This window comes from Thamnophis sirtalis, unplaced genomic scaffold (assembly GCF_051295495.1).
Source record: "Thamnophis sirtalis isolate CommonGarterSnake01/CBP01778 unplaced genomic scaffold, rThaSir2_p1.2 scaffold_6, whole genome shotgun sequence".
In the NCBI taxonomy this organism is placed as follows: domain Eukaryota; kingdom Metazoa; phylum Chordata; class Lepidosauria; order Squamata; family Natricidae; genus Thamnophis; species Thamnophis sirtalis.
The window spans coordinates 124,265,508-124,274,639 of record NW_028261386.1 but is presented as its reverse complement, the minus strand read 5'-3'; the positions used below and the strand labels follow the sequence as shown (position 1 = coordinate 124,274,639).

General features: G+C 33.1%; 1 non-coding gene across 1 annotated transcript; it reads left to right on the top strand.

Moving 5' to 3' along the window:
• Positions 1-364: 364 nt before the first annotated feature.
• On the top strand, positions 365-471 carry LOC148045207 (U6 spliceosomal RNA). The gene has a single exon (XR_015697233.1). It is a non-coding gene; the product is annotated as a U6 spliceosomal RNA (small nuclear RNA).
• Positions 472-9,132: the final 8,661 nt, after the last annotated feature.

Sequence of the window (9,132 nt, the reverse complement as noted above, 5' to 3'; positions counted from 1 at the left end):
AGATTAACCTATTTAGAAGAATCTATCTTTGAATTTGCAGAGATACATGGCTTGGGATATGTCCTATTGTTTCCATTGCTAATAATATTCAGATAAATTAGATTGTCTGTTTGAATTTCTACTCTTCCCTGGGTTGTATTTCCCCTTGGTCTGTTTCAAATGAGAATCATTCAGACTGAAGAAATCTTTGCAGCATATTTTAGGAGAGGGAGAAATAGTCGTCATTTGATCTGTATTAGCTTTTGTATCCAACACAGAAAATTGCTTTGTCAGTATCCTAGTCTCATACTTGGATAAACCACTTTGTTATCTCTCATTCTTTAAATTTTACAAATAATAGTCACTTTAAGGAAGGCAGTAATGTGTGTTCGCTTCGGCAGCACATATACTAAAATTGGAACGATACAGAGAAGATTAGCATGGCCCCTGCGCAAGGATGACAGGCAAATTCGTGAAGCGTTCCATATTTTTTTAAAAATAACAAATAAAAAAACATAAAGAAATTTAAAAAAAAAGGAAGGCAGTAATGATTCTAACATTGATATATGTTTGGGGTTTAATAAGTAATATTTTATTCCTACTAATTTTAATACTATACTACTACTATTAATCATACAAATAGTTGTATAATTACAAGTAGCCTAATTATAGTATCTAGCATTTAGGTATTACCAGTATAAGTTTGGCAATTCAAATTCAACATAATAAGAAACTAAAGACTTGTGGAAGACACACATTCTGACATAAAATATTGTGTTAGCATATTATTTTATTATGTAGTTCATTTAAAATATTTCCGAAACTGTGTATTTTTCAGGAGGAGGATTATTTGCATAGAAGAGTTTTTATATTTTAACAGACGTGACTCTCCTTAGTGTTAACTTTTACATTTATATAATAGTTTGGATGCTTTCTGTCAAGCGGTGTTTGAGAAGGAATTTTCACCATTTCTTCTGTCAGCACTATGATCTCCCACTTCCATATTGTACAGATTAATAGCAATTTAAACTATGTTCATTACACTGAAATTAAAATACATAGGTGGTCTTCAATTTGCATATTCTACATAAAACCAGTAAATATGAATAAAAAAAGAGGACCTACATTTTTATATATACAAGATGTCATTTTCTTCTGGGATATTAAAAATGCAAATAACTATTGAATTTTAACAGAACAATTGTATATATTTCTACCTAAAAGTAAAAGTTAATTCAATAGGATTAGTTCTCAAATTCATGTATGGCTTTAATTTTAAAAATCATTCCTCAGGCCCTAGGACATTGGGATTTATTTCTATATCAGGAAACTAAAATACATACAATTATGTAAAACCTCTTCCTTAAACAATACAATGGATTCAGATTTAGATGTACAATAAAGCTGACAGAAATAGAGGATGATGCCCCTATAAACCCACTTCCAGTTCTACACAAACAATAGAAGACTGTACTACGTTGGCAGGCTACTATACTACTTACAATAGACTATTATTGAAAAACTGAGGGAAAGGAGAAAGCACTTCAGAAGTGAGCAAAAGCACTTTTCCTGAGTCCCATCGTATATAATTGGAAACTTATTTCATTTCTTTAAGATATTTATATACACTTTATGCAGCCTGGTAAAACAACACTGGTTGATTCCCAGAGACATTTATGAGGGACAATAAGAAATACTATAGGAGGAGAAAAAGAGTCCCATTTTACACACATAATGGTGAATCCAATCCAGTGGGAGGCCACAAAAATACAAATGGTTCCGAAAAAAAATGTATAAGTTATTCTCCATCATTATACGATAAAAGTAAATAAATAAATGTTCCCAAGAAGTTGCAAATAGCTATCAATTGAAGCATATCACATACAAGAATAATTATCTGCAAAATAGAAGGTATGTATCTTTCTTTTATGACAATGCAAGAACCATTATTAAAAGCTTGGAACAAATCAGCCCTTATTAAGAAAATTATATTACAATATTTCAGGATTAGATAGTGAATAGTGTATATATGGAATTTAATATAATGGAATATCTGTATGTATGTATGTATGTATGTATGTATGTATGTATGTATGTATGTATGTATGTATGTATTGTGTCACAACCCCTGGTATGCCCAAATATGGGAGGGAGCATACAGCTTCCCTTTTCTGTCTATTGACTCACTCTGGGAGCCATCCAGGCAGAAAGCCATTTTTTTCACAAATGCATCACACACACACACACACACACACACACACACACGGAATTAAAGACTTATATGGACTATAACCTTATTCGGCCCATTACAACTATCCCCTCATACAAAGGAATTGTCAGATCACAAGAATTCATTAAAGCAGATTAATGGAGGAAGCTGACTAACTTGCCTGACTAGGTTCCTGCATAAATGTTATTCCTTTCTCAACAATAGGAATAAATCCTGTTCAATTAATTCCAGGGCAATGAATAAAGCCTTGCCTTTTAAACATTCTCATGCAAAATAAGTTTGCAAAAGATGGCACATGAGCTATGCATCTTTTTACATTTGATAGACTGAAAAAAGCACAATGCATACAAAACATGACAGCTACAATGAACTTGATCCTTACAGCAAAGAATTTAAAAACAGCAAATAAATCTATTTACCAGAAATCCTGATACAATTCCTACCTTCAACTAACTGCTCCCAATGGGAGAGATAAAATGTATGCCTACTACAGAGGTGGGTTCCTACCAGTTCGCATCTATTCGGTAGAACCGGTTCGTCAAATCTACCGAACCGGTTAGAAGATGTTCCACCAGTGGACCAAGAAAGCAGGCCACACCTACAGAAGAGGTTCCAAATTTTTTTGAAACCCACCACTGCCACAAACGCACCCACACCCCCCACACACAAACTGACACAGAGAGAGAGAAAGAGAAAGAGAAAGAAAGGAACAAATAAATAAATAAAAAAAGAAAAAAGAAAGGAAAAGAGTGAGAGAGAGATGAAAGAAAAAAAGAAAAAAGGGACAGAGAGACAAAAGGAAGCAAAGAGCGAGAGACAGAGAGAGAGAGAGAGAGAGAGAGAGAGAGAGAGAGAGAGAAAGAAAGAAAGAAAGAAAGAAAGAAAGAAAGAAAGAAAGAAAGAAAGAAAACACATGGCCGGCAAGCCACTCCCACCAGGTCACATGGCCAGCAAGCCACTCCCACTACTGGCCTACTAATATCTTGACCAATGTACTCAATGTACTAAAGGACTTTTAAAAACAAGGTGATTTGGGGATATTGGAATCTTGAAACAAAATGGAATAAAATATTGTTTCATCCTGAGCTTCATATATATTGGGTTTTTTTCAACCTCAGAACACTCAAACCAGTTTTTGTGAGCCTACAGCATTTCAAACAAAAAATGTTTTACCTGCCAAAAATTTAAATAAGAACATGAGTAAGAATTAATGTTATTCTTTTCTTATAAGTAATACAAAATTGAATATCAAATAGCACACTTTTTTTTAAAAAAAAGAAAGGATTGTTTTACTTAAAAGGAAGTTTTATTTCATTTATAATATCTTTCAAAATGATTCTTTTCACAAAATACAAAATATGGATATGAAATTGACAATTTATGGAAATTAAAAAGCTATAGAACTTCTGGTATAATAATTTTGTTAAAATGAAACCTTTTTTGGTTACACAAAGTAATTTAAAAGGTTTGCACATTCCCTCATGTTAAGAAAAGAAGATTGTTTCACTTATTTTTGCACTAGATGATTTATTTCAGGGCTGTTGGGACTGTCATTTTCGAAAATTATGAGTCAATTCATCCTTAAGAAACAGATTTGCCCATAACCAATTGCTCTTAGTGTGTATTTTCATGCAGTCATGGAAGATACTTGTGTGAAATAGTGGATTTTATTACAAAATGAAAGAAAGCCTTTTTGGTCTTGTGATTAAGGCACCAGAGTAGAAACCCGGAGACTGTGAATTTTGGTCTCATCTTAGCCACGAAAGCTGGCTTGGATTACTTTGGATCACTCACATTCTCTCAGGCCCAACTCACCTCACAGGGCTGTTGTTGGGAAAATATTTATTTATTTATTTATTTATTAGACTTATATACCGCTTCATAGGGCTTTCAGCCCTCTCTAAGCGGTTTACAGATTTTTAGCAAATTGGGTCAGCAAATTGCCCCCACAGTCTGGGTCCTCATTTCACCCACCTCGGAAGGATGGAAGGCTGAGTCAACCTTGAGCCGGTGAGATTTGAACCACTGAACTGCAGATAACAGTCAGCTGAAGTGGCCTGCAGTACTGCACCCTAACCACTGCACCACCTCGGCTCGATAGGAGGAGGAGGAGGAGAAAGGAGAAATAGGAGGAGGAAGGAGTATTTCAAGTATTTCAAGAACAACAACAAGAAGAACGAGTTGCTTAAATCAATAATCAGCATTCTGGGAATTCTGAGAAATGAGGTGCTGACATCTTAAAATACTATACCAGAGGTTGAGAAACCCTAGCTTAAAATCACTATTCTGCATTTCATTCCCAGAGTAAATTAATTTAGGATGTCCAGAGATGCCCTTCAATTAGTCCATTTCAAAGGGACCCATCTTGAGTCCCAGCTCTATATCTGCAGTGTCTTCTCAACTCTACTTGTGGTGTTGGCAAAAAAAGTACCTTTTTTGTTGATGGGATTTATTTAACCTTCTGAATTATGAAGCATAATATCACCAACCTAAATGGGAAAAATCTGATTTTTCTGTAAATTTTCAAAAATTTACAGTGAAGATATTGAAGCAGTAGATAGTGTCTACCTTTTAGGTTTTACTGTTAACAATAAAGGAACTAGCAGCCAAGAAATCTGCTACAGGCTAGCATTTGGTAAAAACAACATATTTATGTGTACAAAAATCAGAATTGTGCAGGCCACGGTTTTCCTTTGGTGTTAAAAGTTGGACTTTGAAGAAGCAGGATGAAAGAGAATTAATACTTTTGAATATCTGTGTTGGGGAACACTTCTGACAATACCATGCAGAGCCAAGAAAACAAACATAATGGATCATGGAGAAAATTAATCAAGAGTTCTCACTTAAGGCAGAAATGATCAGACTGAAATTATCATATTTTGGAAACCTAGTGTAAATGACTTACTGTCTTTTTTTTAAAAAAAAAACCTATAATATTGGCAAATGTGGAAGGAAAAGGAAGACAACCAGCTGCAGTGATTATAAAAAAAAAAGGAAGACAGCCAGCTGCCACAAAGAAGAGGGAGTCAAACTATCCTCCAAAGCACCTGAGGGCAGGACAAGAAGCAATGGATGGAAACTAATTAAGGAGAGAAGCAACCTAGAACTAAGAAGAAATTTCCTGACAGAGCAATTAACCAGTGGAACAGCTTGCCTCTGGAAGTTGTAAATTCTCCAACACTGGACAAGAGATTGGACAACGATTTTTCTGAAATGGTATAGGGTTTCCTCTCTGAGCAAGATGTTGAACTAGAAGACCTCCAAGGTCCCTTTCAACTCTATCCTAAAACTATCTATATAGTTGCTAAGAGTTGACAAAAATGTGGACAACATCATTGTCTTCCTCATCAAACTATCCAAAGTACTCCTACACTTAAATTATTCATTAAAATCTGGCCATTTAGGCATTTTTGCCTTTGATTTGATGCTTGTTTTCATTCTGTCATCCAGTGTTTGTCACACTTGAAAGGTGATCAATTAAGTTCCCATCTTTTTTCCGCAGTTAAATTAAGAATGTCTGATCTACTCTCCCCAGTGAAGATTTACAGTTAAACTATACATAATATTAATGTAGTGATGTGATTACCAATTAATTAGCAAAAGAGATTTGGGGCTTCCATTCCTATCAGCAAGCTCAAAGAAAACCCCTTACTTAGCATTTCATGAAAAAAGATTGAAATTAATTTCCCCGACAGCTAATCTCAGATGTGGGGCAGTGATTTTGCTGGGAACAAAGGCTTAAGTTTTTCCCCAATGTTCTTAGCCACTTTATTTTAAAATAATTTGATTGCTAATCACATTGCTAATGTCATGAATAGATTAAGGCCTAAGGCTAGAATAGCAATGAGTTGTGAATATGTATGGAAATATTTGTGCCATCTTGTTTATTTTCATTAAATTAACATTAAATTGGCTATCAGACCCAGCATTTAAAAATATTACTGTTCGTTAACTTTTAAAATAAATAATTAGAAGTAATAAAGTATTCTAACAGAGAAATTTAGAATGCTGTGCAATTGGCGAGGTATTTCTGTTTTTATACCTATTAGTTACACGTTGCACTCTTAACTACCTCCTGAATCTTTTATGGAGTCGGAATCTCATATGATTAGGTTTTTAAAGCATTCATTGCACAATCTGATGCAGTTTGTTAAAAATCTTGATACCTAGGCAATTTCATAACACCAACATTAAGGAATTACAAATACTTTGAAAATTCATGGGTTAAAGGTACTTGTTTATCAGAGATTTCCATTTCCATCTGTCTGTGCTAACTTTTTGCTTTCATTTTGCTTTTGGGAAAGACATTTCACAATGATTTTAAGCACTTTAAACGGATTGCTTCCTATTTTTCAGATTTTAATTTTCTTCCCCAATTTTCCATAATAAATTAAATCTGCACATAATACATCTTTAGTCTGGTGAGTGTATATGTCAATTAAATTATATCATGGATCTCTGTGCAAACTTGCAAATTAAATTAGTATTCACATGTGCACATTCAGGCAACAGAAACTGAGTTATCACAAACAAATTTGCTTGCTTCAGTAGCTACAATAGCAGACAGACTATTCCTAGTTTAATAAATTTGACACATAATAAGCAGAAAGATTGGTGTTTTCTCATCCTAACATCCAGATTACAGGTACATAATTTGGGAACTCTTGACCTTTCAAAATGTGGGGTGTTCAATCATTAAATTTAAATATGAATTAAGTGGGTTAAGGTTGCGATTTGTTGGTTTCCTTTTTGGAGTAGCCCTTGGCATACCATTCAAAGGTCAAATTTCTTACCATAGAAAGTTGTGTTTTCTTAGTCTACAGGCAATACATTTAGCATATATTTCTTAATACCAAGAAAGAATAGTATCTCTGCCTCCATTGGTATAATGTTGGATGAAAGTTTACATCTGCTCTTCCTTAAATAATGGCAAATCTTCTTTTTTAGAAGCCAAAAAGCAATAGGAATTTTTTAAAACCTTTTTTTTAATAAATAAAATTTTTATTTTCAAACAAACACAAACACACAAAACATATAACAAAAATCTTTTCAACTGCATACAGTGTGTCGATTGGTTACAAGGTCTTTCTGCATCCTTTCCATAGTCATCACTTGAGCTTTATCAAAATTCATATATTGCCAATCAAATATCTTTGTATACATTATTATTAAACTTCATTTGTTTGATTGGCACTATTGTTTCTCCATTTTAAACAAGGTATTCTAAATATGTATTCATTTATATTATAATGATTCATTATATCATCTTCAATATATCCAATAATAAAGAATTTTTTATATCCTATTCTAAATCATTTTATTATTTTAGCATTGATAACATTCTCTGATCATTTTCAATTCCATGTTTTTTTGATTATTAGTATCATAAATCTAATATACATGTATACAAATTGTTATAATTGTTAAACATCCATTAAGCATAGCTATTGTTACTTTTTATATGAAACATATTAAATTTAAGTAAATTTATATTATGGCATTTCATTACATCATCCTGAAATCATCCAGTGATATTACATCTTTATATTCTATTCTATATAGAATTATTTATTTTTTATAAAAAGGTTTTTCAATATCATCTCCATCATCCTCACTTACAGTTTGTATAAAATTTCATATTATCTAGTATATATAAATGCTTTATTATTATTATTAATCATTTATTTGGCTATACCTGTTATTACTTTGTCTTATACATAGTACTCAAAATTTAACTCCATTTAACTAAATTTTATTGTGACATTTCATTTCATCATCCTGTATCCTTCCAGAAATAGTGCAGTCCAATATCTCTTGCTATTTGTAGACTCTGTATTCTAAGTGTTTTCTTGATAAGTCTTATGTGGACTTCTCTTGACCACTTGTTATTCATTGCATATCTTATAAAGATTTGAAACCCTCTATCTGTTCTTTCCATCAGCTTGACTTTTGTTATCGCTGGTGCTTCTACCGAAATTACTCTCATTGTTTCTGCCAAATTTTCTCCTCTTTCTTCATCTATATTTTGACATCTGAGATAGAGTTCCAGTTGATCTCTCCTTTCCGTATTTCGCACTTATCATTTTCCTCCACTCTCGATTTGCTATCAGTGTCAACAATTTTCTTATCACTTTCATATGTCTCTGTGGTTTTTTGAACTCTGTCCTCAAATTTCATTGTTGTTTTATAAGTATTCTCAACTCTTCCCTTTGATCTATAATTTCAAGTCTCTTTTCAATTTTGTCTGTGATTATTAAGACTTTTTGAATTTCTAGCATAATTCTTTGCAATGTTATTCCACTTTCTTCTTCATATTGGGCCATTTTTCCAGGTTATAGACACTGCCACTAAAACATCCAAGGCTTTTGCTAGGTTTCAAACAAATTCAGTAAAGTTTTTCAGGTCAAAGCTTTATCTTTCCTTCAAAGAAACACCTGTATAGCCACTGACCTTCAGTAAACAAAGCCAATAGCTTTGTATTATCAGATGTTGCCAAGCCTCTAGCCTCTAAATGGCAGTGTTACATCCTTTCCCTCTGTTTTTGCCTTTCTTTCTAAGCTCCGAATTCCAGAAGTGAAGAAAAAAATGTTTAAAGATTACGATCCGACCGCGCCTTGCGAGGAAAGAAACTTTTAATCCACAAATACAAAAAATTGAAGAAGTATAGAGGAAGACGGGAAAAAAAGACCAGTCCAATTTAAAAGTAAGAGGCATTTGTAAAAAGTCCATCCATAGAAAACAAACAAAATTAAAGTGAAAAAGATAACATGATAGTTTTAACCCAGGGTTAATTCGCCACTTACTTACTTCTGTCTTCAATTTTATTTTAACTAAGTCTTTTGGATTTTCTGTTCTCTAATAATAAAGATTTTTCTCACCATTTCAACACACTGTCTCTCCTGTTCTACTTTCAGGGGACTGTC